Here is a 12,979-nt window from a genome sequence, read left to right as displayed (position 1 = left end):
CAAAACAAACACACAAAAATCAACTGTATTTCTAAATGCTAGAAATAAACATGGGAACACCAAATTTAAAAGATGATGCCATTTAAATCGTTTAAAAAAGGAAATATGTAGGTGTAAATCCAACAATACATGTACAGGATTTGTATGCTGAAAATTAGACAACACTAGTGAAAGAAATCAAAGATCTAAACAAATGGAGAGACATGCTGTGTTAATGGAATGGAAAGCTCAATATCGTAACAGTTCTCCCCAGGTTGATATATAAGTTTGTGATAGGCTAAATAATGGCTACCCAAAAATATCAGGTCCCAATCCCTATAATCTATAAATGTACTTTATGAAGAAAGCTTTTGCAGATGTGATTAAATTAAGAATCTTGACATTAGATTATCCAGGTTGGCCTTGAATCCAATCACAGTTGTAATTATAAGAGGCAGAGGGAGATTATACACACAGGCAGATGGAGAAGAAAATGTGAAGGCTGAGGCAGAGATTGGAGTGATATGGTCACAAGCCAAGGAATGCCAAATAGTCGCAGCCACCAGAAGCTAGAAGAGACAAGGAAGAGATTCTTCCCCCAGAACCCACAAAGGGAGCAACAGCCTTTGCCAATACCTTGATTTTACACTTCTGGTCTCCAGAACTAGGAAAGAATAAATGTGTGTGTTACTCAAAGCCACTAAGATTGCAGTAAGTTTTTATAGCAGCCCTAGAAAACTAAGTCAAGGTTTAATGCAGTTCCTATTAAAAATCCCAGCAAGAATTTTTGTAGATATATACAAGATTACTCTAAAATTTACATGGAAAGGAACTAGAATAGCTGTGATGAGAAAAACAATTATTTTGAGTTGCTGCCTAGGCATTTCACAGTATGATAACCCTGCTCATACCCAAAGTCTGAACATTCAGCTAGGATCTGAGCTTAGGATTCCCGCTGTAAGTTCCCACTTCTGCTTTTCCTGAGGCTCCTTTTAAAATAACCACTTAAGAGTTGAATCCTCCACCCCAAACACTATGTAAATCATAGGTACTCTATATCTCCTGCTGGCTTGTGACCTGGTATAGAGGACTGCCCTTTCCCTGGCTCACTGCCCACCCATTCCCACTCCTACCCTCTATTTCTGGGATCTGTAAGTAATAGATCTTTACTTCCTTTGTGTGCGTGGATTGAAACTGCATCTTCAATCAAAAGGAACCTATGGTTTTCGCTTCCCCAAAGTGGGAGCTCAGATGCTGAGGGAGCTACCTTGCTGACCTCATGTGGATGACCTGTGCCCTCTCATCAGCAGGTCATAATCTGCATATTCTTAAATTTACTACACCAGCTGCAGCCTCTCAATACAGTAACAAAAACAATTTTGAAAAGGAAAAAAAAAAAGAGGAATTATTCCACCTATAGTAACAACTAAACTAGTGAAGTAATCAAGACTGTATTGGTAGAGGGACAAACAATGGAACAGAATAGAGAATCCAGAAACAGACCTAAACAAGAATGCTCAACTGATTTTTGACAAAAGTGGAAAGCAATCAAATGGGGGAGAAATAGCTTTCTCAACAAATGGTACAACCCAAATGTCCCTTCAAAGGATGAATGGTTAAACTGTGGTATGTCCATACCATGGAATACTAATGAGCAATAAAAAGGAATGAACTACTGATGCTCGACAATTTGGATGAATCTCAAGGGAGTTATGGGGGGTGAAAAATGTTAATCCCAAAAGATTACATACTATACAATTTCATTTATATAACACTCTTGGAGTGACAAAATTATAGAAAGGGAAGACAGATTAGTGGTGGCTATGAAAGGGCAACATGAGCGATCCCTGTGGTGATGAAAATGTTCTATGTTTTGACTGTATCAATGTCATATCCTGGTTGTGATATTGTACTATGATTTAAGCTGTTACCATGGGGGGAAATTGTGTAAAGGGTGCATAGGATCTCTCTGTATTATTTTTAACAACTGCATGTGAATCCACACTCAAAAAAGGTTTTTAAACCTAAAAAAAAGGTAAATTTCAATTAGAATTTTTAATTTCTGTACAATACAGGATACCATAAGGAAAGTAAAAAGGATCAACCAAAGTATAGGAGACAGCTTTTTCAATGCATAGGATAGCTAAAGGATCCTTATCAAAATAAAATACATCAAGTGCTCTGAAACAATAAAAATGGGCTGAAGACAGAAGAGATAACAAATAGGTAATTCACAGAAAAGAAAACCTGAATAGCAATAAACATACAAAAAGATACTCAACCTCATTAGCAATCAGGGGGAAGGAAATTAAAGCAACATGAGAAAACCTTTCCATAACAATCAGAATAGGCAAAAATGTTGAAATGTGACATCACTAAGAGGAAGGAACTGCATGACTAGTCCAGCACTGCCTGGTCCAATCACTTGGAGAGGACTCACCAGCCCAGCTGGGCCCTTCCATTCCTAGGTGCACACCCAGAGAAATGCACACACATACATGGAGTTAGAGCAAGCACACTCACTACAACACTGGAAAGCTGGAAACAACTCCAATTGGAGAAAGGACCAACAGGCTGTAGTTATTACATTCACGTCATAGAACTCTGTAGACAATTAAAATCAACTAAAATTATAAGAACTAAAATTGATAAATCTCAAAAAATGTTTAGCAAAAAGAGTGCACTGCATAAAGATATTAATGCCGCTTATGTAAAATGTTTATATACCACTTATAGATTCATACAAATGTAAAATCATGTATGAGATCATGAACACCAAATTCAGGATCATGGTCAGTCTAGGAAGAGAGGGCAAAGGAAAAAGAAGGGGTTCATAAGAGTCTCCAAATTTATAACTGCTTTACTTTCTAAAACAGGATCTTACAAAAATACAGAAGAACATTCAGATATGACAAAGCTGGGTGGCAGATACTTGGGTTACATGTAATGCTGTTAGTCTATGTTCTCTGCTGAGTACTGAAACAAGTGAAGAGCTTATCTGAGTCCTGTGATCTCAATAAAAACCCTAAAACAGCCAGCACTTCCTGCCCTATTTCAACTATCTGGGTCTTGTTCACCACCTTCTCAGAACTGGAAAGCCCCGTCCTCAAACATGTGTCTGGCATATTCTGAATGGCATCTACAATCCAGATCCCAGCCTCTGGAGCTCCTGCACTGCCCCAACCCTACCCCACCCACCACCCTCATCTCTGTCCACCTCTCCCTCTTGGTGCCCAAGTCACACAGGTTTACACAGCCCCGCTGAGAACAGAGTCTGCATGCAGCCCTACTTCCTAGGACAGCACTTTCTCCCTAAGGGTTCAGAAAAACACATGGTGCTGTTCTATAAAGGTATGAGGAAGGATCTGAAATTCACCTACCTTAGAAAGCTAATGAAGATGTCTTATCATTTGGCACAATCCTCTCATCAATGTGAGATAAGTGAGAGATACAATACTGTCTTCCTTCCTGTTTCCACTACCTTGTTCCACTCCAAGGCCACATGTGATCAGGCAGCTCTCACAGGACTTCAGACACATTCCTCAAAAGGGACCTTTCTTCCCTGCCAACAGGACAAGACTACGTCACTTATGCCCACCAGATCTGCCAGCAATGTTAAGTACACTTCTCAAGGGGGACACCAAATGACCATGGACTTAGAAGCTGGGGTCCTGTGGGCATCAGTTCCAAGAGCCACTTAACTCCCAGCGGGGTCCTCTTCCAGGAAAGACAAGGAAGGAAACACTTGATTCCTCAACAGCTGATGTTCACTGTACCCTGGGTGGAGGTCTTCTCCTCAGACCTCTATAAAGTGCCCTAAATTTAAGGCTTTTCTTTTAAATTCTTTTCTGTTTCTTTTTTATATCTCCCAGTTTCTTAATTGTCTGTGATTCTGTACTCCTTATTTTATCACTTAATTTTTTTAAATGTTCTATGTCTTTTGTTTTATACTACCTTAAATTTTAACTTTAGTGTTTTCTTTCCTGTTGCATAGTGCTTCCTTTAATGGCTTTTTCCTTTCTTATACAGATTAACTCTTATTTAGTAAATGGCTCAGCTCAACCAACACTCCACAAGACTGTTAAGTTGTGGAAGGGCAGGGACCCAACTGTTGCAATCACTGACGTATGCCAAGCACAGACCTAAGAAATGAATGGGGCGGATACAGGCCTTTTGCTTTTTTAAAGCCTCTTCCTACGTCTTTACTCTTTTGGGTACTTACTTTTCTACTTATTAGATCCTGTTGATCTTTTACTTTTCTAATCTGATTCTCCATTTTAAAATTCTCAGCTTATTTGAAAACAGCAACAGTATGAGACACACCCTGTCCTACCAGGAACATAAGCTCAGTCAGCTATCTGCGGACATATGACAACACAGGGTATCTGTTTCATGAGCATGACTAAGTGCTCTGCATTTAGCAAGCGGGCAATGTCCAGGGCACAACTCCAACTGCTGTGTGTTGGTTTTCCATGTTCTGGTGAGAAAAGGTCTTTTTGTAAACTGGCAAAAAGCAGCCTTGTATCTTTCTGATACTGGCTTCCTATAAGCAAGGGTCACATCTCCCTGTTGTAGGGACTTGTCAGGCTGCACCCAAACACCAGTATTAGGACCTCCCTCTGGAAGGCTCTTCTACACAGTCTCATACTCACACACTTGGTCATTCAGACATGGAGGCACTACAGAGATCCTCCTTCTCATTTTTCAGAACCAAGGCCTAAAGAGAGATAATCCTCAACGATGGTCACACTGAATCTGTGGCCAGAGCATGGTGGGAGGAGAAGGTGCTCAGGAACCAGAGAAACCAACCAGAGTCACCCAATCTTCCTGACACAGCCACTCACTTTAACACTGCACATGCACTCACAGTATACCCTCTGGAACGCCAGAAGCGCTCAGGGTAATCCAAAAGTATGTCTCAGCTGAACCCATTACTGTTTGGCTGACAGAAGCTGCCAAGGCTCTCCTACAGAGAAAGGGTAACTCATTCCTCTGTGCCAGCCCTCAATGCAATGCCCGCTGCTAAGTCTGAGCTCAGCACTACTCCAGGCCCCAGCAAAATACAGTTCTGTGAAGAGGAGCTTTCCCAGAGCTTTGGTGAAGCACTTGGCATGCCAAACACATGCTCAACAGCCATGGTATAAGGGGTGAAAAACGGGCATACTTCCTTTCTCCAACTGTGACATTGAGGACTCTTCAGTGATGAGCAGAAATAAAAAGTCAAGTTTTCATTAGTGCCTAAAAGGTCTTCCCTGGAGGCAGGTGTATTTAAAGTTTATCAGATTAGTCAGCAAGGACACAACTAGGGAATCAAAAGCATTATTCAGTGACAGGTGAGGACCCCAGACATCCGAGGCAGAGTTCAGCAAAAAAGAAGCCTCCTTCCTGTCACTGATATTAATCCCTATTTATATGCAAACTGGAGCATGAAGAGAGAATGTGTGTGTGTGTGTGTGTGTGTGTGTGTGTGTGTGTGTGTGTGTGCGTGCAAACTGGAGCATGAAGAGAGAATGTGTGTGTGTGTGTGTGTGTGTGTGTGTGTGTGTGTGTGTGTACACAAGCCATGAGGCACAAGGCCCTGTGACCCTACCCTGTCCAGAGAGCCTTCAGTCTCTGGGAACTAGGGGATTCCTCTGGAATTAGAGAAGCAGCTCTGTTCTGCTGAGGCTATCTCCCAGAGCTAATGAGTACCCCCATGCACACAGGAGGTTCAGCCAATAAATACTTTCCAGTCAAAAAAAAATGCAAGGAACAAACGCATAAATGGCATTAACTCAATTCATAGAAAATTTAATGTTTCCTCGTATGCAGAGAAACCCACAGAGAATGAAACTTTGAAATATCTTAACTAAAAACTCTGAAAGAATAGCTCCCTACTAGTTTTTACTTTCTAAGAATGAAGGAAAACTTGTGATATTCATCTCATTATTAACCACACAAAATGAGGCAGAAGCAGCCCACCCCACCACTGGCAGGAACCCCTACTCTCCAATAGCTATGTTACCTAAAAATAGTACTTAAACTGTCAAATTGCAACCATTCACCTTGGTAATTAAGGAAAATGGGATTTCCTTTTTAAAACCAAACAATAATAATAAAACCCATGTCCCTATTTTAAACTGTTTTGGGAAAAGCAAAAGCAATCATCTTAACTGGAGCAACCACTTTAGGTTCCATCTAGCAAAAAGGTTTTTGTCCAGACACTCAGAAGTTAAATGTGAGTCTAACATTAATACAAAAAAGTTAGCGGGTTAATGAGTTTAAAACTGCTCAATCTGATGGCCAACAGGATGTACTCAACACAATGGAAAACAATAGTGTGAAGTCACTGTTTATTTGGACTTTAAATACTAAAAGATTTCTCTGCTTTGAGCTTAAAACAGAACTTTTTCATCCCTTAGCGTCAGATGAAGAAGGTGTTGAGCCAAGTCACTGGTGAAGATGCAAGGTATCATCCTAAAATCCTTCACAGCTCAGGACGCAGAAGAGATTTCCCTGACATGAAGCAAGTTCCTGCCTGGCCTGTGCACCACGGGAAGCATACCAGAGGTGCGGGGGCAGCCTAGCGAAGACACCATCAGGGCACTGGGAACTCGTCAATAGTCCAGGGTCACAAACACAGTAAGTCTTACACAACAGTTTATCAAACAGAAAAGCTATCCGAACGCTTTTCTCACTTAGAAAACTCTTGCAAACTCTCAGTTATCATCAAAAGCAAAGGTCCAGGAAGGGCAGAGGTTTCTGCTGATGGTGATGGGATTTTTTTCAACAAAGACAGGAAGGAAGTAAAAGTTTCATACCTGGGTACAAACTCAGGTACAAACACACCCTAGAGGAAGGATAGAAAGACAAGGTTCCAAAGCCAGGGCTAAATGGCCATTCTCCACTGGACTGTGGTTTTTAATCTGGGTAGATTTTTAACATCTTATGTGATCAAGCTCGCTGAAAAACAGTTCTTCCTTCTACACTCCACTGAACTCCATATGCTGCTGTTAAACATTACTCATTACTGAACTGTACACTTAAAGTGGTTAAGATGGTAAGTTTTACGTGTATTTTATAACAATTTTTTAAAAGATTTAATGGTTAAGATGACAAATTTAATACTATGTATGTTTTATTACAATTATAAGTATTTTTTTAAATCCTCATTACCCAAAAGTCACACCAACCAGACTTCAGAAAAAAGACTTAATGAGGTTTAGGTCCAGTCTTTTCATTATTGATGCCCAGGTAGGGCACTGAGGATGGAAAAGGATACTCTGAGCCCAAAGACAAGGCCCAGGCTTAACTGTCCATTTGGCTGCAGCAGCTGAACTGGGAGGTGGGGTGGAAGTGGGGGAGTAAGTGTGAGAGGTGGGTGGCCAGACTTAGCAGAATATAAGTGGGGACGAATTACCACATCCGCGTACCCTTGTGGCAAACAAGAACGCAACTGAAGTAAACTATAACCATCTCAAGACAGCCCAACAATAATTAACACTTCAGTGCTTATTTACGGACTATCTACCCTGTGCTGGGTGTGAAGCTTTATCTGCTATGCATGTAGTCTTCCCATGCACAAGATTTGCCAATTAAGATTTATATACATTACTAAATCATAAAACACAAGACGTAATAAACTAAGTACTTATAAATTATAGGTGTTTTCCAAGGGGGCGCTTACTAGAAAGTAAAAGTTGCCTTCTGATTCCCCAAACCTCCCCTGGCTATCTAATCCCTTCCTCATCTTAGTACAAAGGTAGAGTTGGGACAACACTGTCAGGGCAGGATGGTCAATGTCTGTCTGGGTCAAGGCTGGACGCTGAGGGCTGCCTGGAGAGGAAAGGAGGGGGAAGAGGTCCACTGCATGGATCTCGTGTTGCATATGCTTGGCTGCCCTCTCCCCCAGTAGATGCCGAGCACCAAGCAGGTACTCACCAGACATTGGGGTATAGGGATGGGGTTTCCACTAAATCCCCAAAATGATTCACCAAGCACAAAACAAGTAATCACTTGATTTCGCACTTTGAAGTTAAAAGCTAAGCTTCCTGATATTTCTTCCATTGTACTACAAAAGATTAAAAATAAATACCATAGCCTAAAACTAATATGCTAATCTGACTTCAATGAATTAAATTTAGAAAAAGTGTGCTGACTGCTGGCTTTCCTAACCTAATTGGCTAATCAAACTCCAGAACACAGAAGTGAGATGAAATTATCAGAGTGGCCCCCGTCACTCCCAACTCCCTACCCAAGTCCCCCCTTACTGCAGCCCTTGACCCTGCCTGCAGCCTCACAATATAGGGTCAGGAGCCAGACGGGGTGTCCTGGGCCCTGCTGACTGGGAGTTCTTGCACTGTAAGGTGCCATTGAGTGTGTATCTAGACAAATACCCATCTTCTGTGTTTAAGTTGTGACCTGCTTTCGCCACATTCTTATTTGGGGCCACATTCTTAGGGCTCAACCATCAAGAACATTTCAGCCACGCCAGAAATTGCCAGATCAACAAAACTTGCTTATAAGAGGACTAGACACAACTAGTACCCACTCCCTTTGCTCAGACTTTCTTGCTAGCAGAATTCCTTCCCTCCCACATATGGCTCTGTCTAACTGGCCCTTCTACCTACCTCAGCCTTGCCACAGCTACAAAATCTAAATAATCACAAACTTCTCTGATAGGTTTTAGGGGTGTGTTTCCAAAGGCTGAAGCAAAACAGCCAAAAGATGGCCTTGCAGACTTCTGGAACCCCTGCTCTGCAAAGCCATGGCCACTCTAAGACCAGGCAGCAAAGCAGTGGACAAGGCCAACGCTGACGCCTGCCATGCATGACCTCAGAATCAGACTTAGAGTGACACCTGGGAATGCCAGTTCCCAGTGAACTGCTGAAGGCAAAGCTCCTGGGCTAAATCCCATCATCAACTGCACTGCTGGCCTTCCCCAGCAGAGGATGCCCGGCTGCTCCTCAAGGACCACAGCACCGATGCAGAGAAATGTATCCAGTTCAGGCACCTCTACACCAAGTAAGACAGAGAAAACCCATTACTTCCAAGTGCTTTCCTCCTCCTCAAAGCTCCAGATTCCCAGTCATTGTCTGCCACAACAGATTTACACCCAGGTTTAACATGACTGAAGAAATCCTTGAAGACACTCTTGTCCTTACCTCCCACTGCTTCTACCTCCTTGTTCTGCAGGCTTTGATCACTCCCTTGGCACAAAGGACAAAGTGAGTTTTTACGCAGTAGTAATTATTTGGAAATTAATTCCTGAATTTTAGAATCCAAGGATTAAAAATTAAAAGCATAAAAAAGGTAAGAGAAGGACACATGTAACAGCTCACCTGTCTTATCAAAAGGGTGCAGCCATAATCTACATATTCCCAAGTAATGAAGATCAAATAGCAGCTACCAAGCACTTCTCAGTGGTGGCCAGAATCTCCTAATGCATGAAGGTGTTGTTTCCTTCTTCCAAACAGAGCCAAGATCTCCTAAATTTTCAACCTGAGCCACTGTCAGGCACAAATGGACTCCCACAGCACGGACGGACAAAGGTCCCACAAGCCCACAGCTTAATTCTTCAGATAGTTTATCTACTTTTCCCAAGAATCTTCAACTGGCTTCTGATGTGAGCACAGAGGCGCCCTGCCCTTCCCTGTCTCTGTGTAAATCATTTGCACTGAGAGCTAACAACTTAAAGGACCTCTTTTGTAAATGACAAGTTTCTTCTATGCCTTCTCGTATACCAATCCAATGAAACTTACAAGTTCTGTGTCTTAAGAACAGACCTAATTAAGAGTCAGGAACCTCCTCTTTGCATTTATCTCATGCAGGGATCAAGATGACACTGTGAGTGATTTCATGGCAACACAGTCCTCCTAGCAGGCCGGCCCCTCACAGAGCCACGGGGATAGCCACTGCCTGCCTCTCAGAAACTCCTTGGTCAGTAAGAGGAAAAGGACAGGAAGGCAGAGAGGTCACAGGCAAAAGACAAAGTATGAGTAAACTAGACAGAGCTCTGATTCTATCTTCTCAAACTAAGCTGCCCTGCAGAATCTGACTGATAAAAGGGCTGATGAAGGGCTAAGAAGCAGGAAGTCACCCAGCACGCTCCTGACACCAGAGTTTCCACCTCTCGTACCCCAGAGATTAGTGCAACTGCAAAAACTTGAGCAGCAGCTTCTGGGAGCATCTTCCCTGTAAATAACTGCAGCTAATTCAAAGAAGACTAATTTAAAGCTTGCACATCTGTTTTCTGGATTATCTGCAATGCATCCAGGAACCTCATCTATCTTTTGCTTTTATAGACTAAGTACTTGAATTTGACGCTGACCACAGGGTCAAGGAAGTGACAAGGCTTCAACCTCAACAGGCATCTAAGACTCGGTGAGTACCTCGAACAGGGCTGGTGTGCGCTTGTCTGGTTCTGGTTACTTCTTTGTGGCTCATGTCCTGCTTGATGACTCACAGCAACAAGTGCAGTGCCTGGGCACCAAGGCCTGTAAATGGTTGGTGCACAGCATGTATTATGGGCCTGGACACAACAGGCTTTAAAGCAGTCATGTCCAAAACGTTCTGAAGGAGAATGAACATGTTCTAACTTCACCTACCCCTCAACAGGAAAGCAGTGGTCCTGCCCATCAGAACCTCAGGTGTGGCTGTCCTCTGGGGACGGGACAGGAAAGAGGTCAGTGACTATCAGAGGTCACAGTACTCCAGAGAGCATAGCACCAGTGGGTGCAATGGAGCAACAGCAATTTTTTGGCTGACAGGATTTTTTAAAAATTATTTTATAAATCAAAGTTTGTTCTCAGAATCCTTGTTTTCTAGGCAATACAGAATGAAATAATACCAACTACAGTAATAATCAACAGCGTGAACAGAGATAACTTAAGCAAATGGCAAATTAAACAATGATACTTTGGCAGTAATTATTTTTCTTTTTCCATAAGCACCTTGCTCTAACAAGGAGACACACAATAGGAATTATATTTCCTTGATGGTTTTTATTCAACAAATTTTGACCATCTACTAAATTTCAGATGCCCTCCTATCCCCCGTCTGCTCTTTAATTTCAACTCCATTCCGTTTGTTTTAGTCTCTTCACAAATGAAGAACACCATAAAAATGAAAATGCCTGCTCTTATTTAGAGGATTAGTCTCAAGAAAAATCATGAGTTTCTCTTATTTCTCAGTAAAAACTTTCCCCGCCAGACTAGGTGTCCCCTGAAGGCTGGAACAGGGTCTAATTCACTAGGTCCTGGGCTCAGGCTGATCAATAGGGGCTAGACAGCAGAGCTGGACAGGGTGGATAAGAGTGCAGATCAGCACCAATCAGAAAAGGTGAGGCCTCAGAGTGTGACCTCCACTTCCTAGACCAGTCTGTCCAAACAAGAACACTGGGATGGGAAGGGGTAGAAGGGTCTAGGCAGTCAGCTGCTTTCCCTTGGCCTTACCAGGGAGACAGGCCCACTAACACCACCCAATGATATGGGTCAAGACCCAGCATTCCAGTCAAGTTCAAGAAAGGTCAAAGACCTGAGAGAGCATGCACTGAGTCCTTCCCCTGCCCACCCCCCGGCCCCAGACTGGCTTTGGTCAGTGACTTGTCCAAGGTTCCTGGCTCATGCCCAACCTCGGGTCACTCTGCTCTGGGCTCTGCTCCTTCACAAGCTACAATAATGCCTCACTGCCCAGCACAGAGACGTCTACTGAACCCTCAGCTTCTCTGCTTATCTTCAGGACTAGGCTCCAAGTCCTCCTCTCCTGAGAGACTGCCCTTCCTTCACCACTCCAGAGTGCTTCCCCTTCTATCAAGCACACCCAAACTCTGCCACGCCTAGAACAAGTATGCTCCACAGCATGTTCTCCTGAACACAGAGCTACTGGTGTTCCTATAGCACCACCATGCTCCACTTAACCTGGAATGCTTACTCCCACATCTGATCAACCCCTCAGTGGAACAGGTGCTCAACAAACATTTGGTTGGGGAATTAACATAAATCAATGCTTTTCCTCAAATGTGGCACTATACCAAAGTTCACTCCTTCCCTTTGCTTTACCACTTCAAAAACAGCTGGACATTTCCAGTGACAGGCATGAAGAGTTCTCAGGAAAAGGGAAACAGAAGGCACCCCTTTCTGATGCAATGGCCACCAAGGTCACCTAAAGCTTGTTATCTCAGTGACCATCTTCCTCAAATGAGCTTTGGTCCATCTAATGGGCAAGTTCATGAGCACCTTCTGAATGCCCAATTCTGCCTTTGTGAGAATGCTAAGTTTCTTACTTCAACCAAGGATACAAGCTCTCCTAAGCTCTGGAGCAGCGGCTCCAGATCCTGGCTGCATGTTAGAATCACCTGAGCAGAGGACTTAGTATGCTGGGTTCTGATCATTTCTGTAACAATTAAGCAGAAATAAATTCTTTTTGAGCAGGCAGGACCTTCTTTTATTTTGTTGCTAAAGTCCATCTTACTCTGCTAATATCATGTGTTCATTTCTTTCACTTATAATGAAAATCAAGAACTGGAACTCCTTTAGTCAACTCATGAAATTCCTTTATTCAACTGCAACATGATTAACTGAATACAAAATCAGATTTATTTTAAAAGACTTTCAGTAAATGAAAATATGTACCATGCATCCATATGTTGGTTTCTAAACACGACTTCAACTAAAAGAAACCAAGGGCTGATGCCAGGCTGGGACAAGAAACTTGGAATATCCTGTTGCAACAGGAAGTCAGGAAGTGCTCAAAGATGAGGACATGTCAAAAGAACACAGAAGCCAGCCTAAAGGGGCTCCCACTGGCCTCCTGGGACTATCTGGGCATCAATATGAATAACGACAAGAATGAGCTATATCCCACTGAATAAGATCGATATGAACTAATATAAATGAACCAATGAATAAACAAGGAGGCAAGAAAGCTCTCCTTTGAGCAAAGTGACAACTAATACTGAAGGAATGATGGTCTTAGACCCATCACTGTATGCTGAAAGTAGAGGCTCAAAGTTTGATAAGGA

General features: G+C 42.6%; 1 protein-coding gene across 12 annotated transcripts in view; it reads right to left on the bottom strand.

Annotated features, from left to right (window-relative positions):
- DAG1 (dystroglycan 1) overlaps positions 1-12,979 on the bottom strand; it is a 50,213-nt gene that overhangs the window by 18,682 nt on the left and 18,552 nt on the right. For 6 of the 12 annotated variants that reach the window (XM_072941268.1, XM_072941269.1, XM_072941271.1 and 3 more), the window contains one exon: positions 3,360-3,541. The exons of the other annotated variants lie outside the window; for them this stretch is intronic. The gene's annotated coding sequence lies outside the window, so the exon portion shown is untranslated. The remainder of the gene's footprint in view (positions 1-3,359; positions 3,542-12,979) is intronic. 12 annotated transcript variants of the gene reach the window in all.

This window comes from Vicugna pacos, chromosome 17 (genome assembly GCF_048564905.1).
Source record: "Vicugna pacos chromosome 17, VicPac4, whole genome shotgun sequence".
Lineage (NCBI taxonomy): Eukaryota > Metazoa > Chordata > Mammalia > Artiodactyla > Camelidae > Vicugna > Vicugna pacos.
Note: the sequence above shows the minus strand (reverse complement) of the source record. Positions and strands in the feature narration are given on the sequence as shown.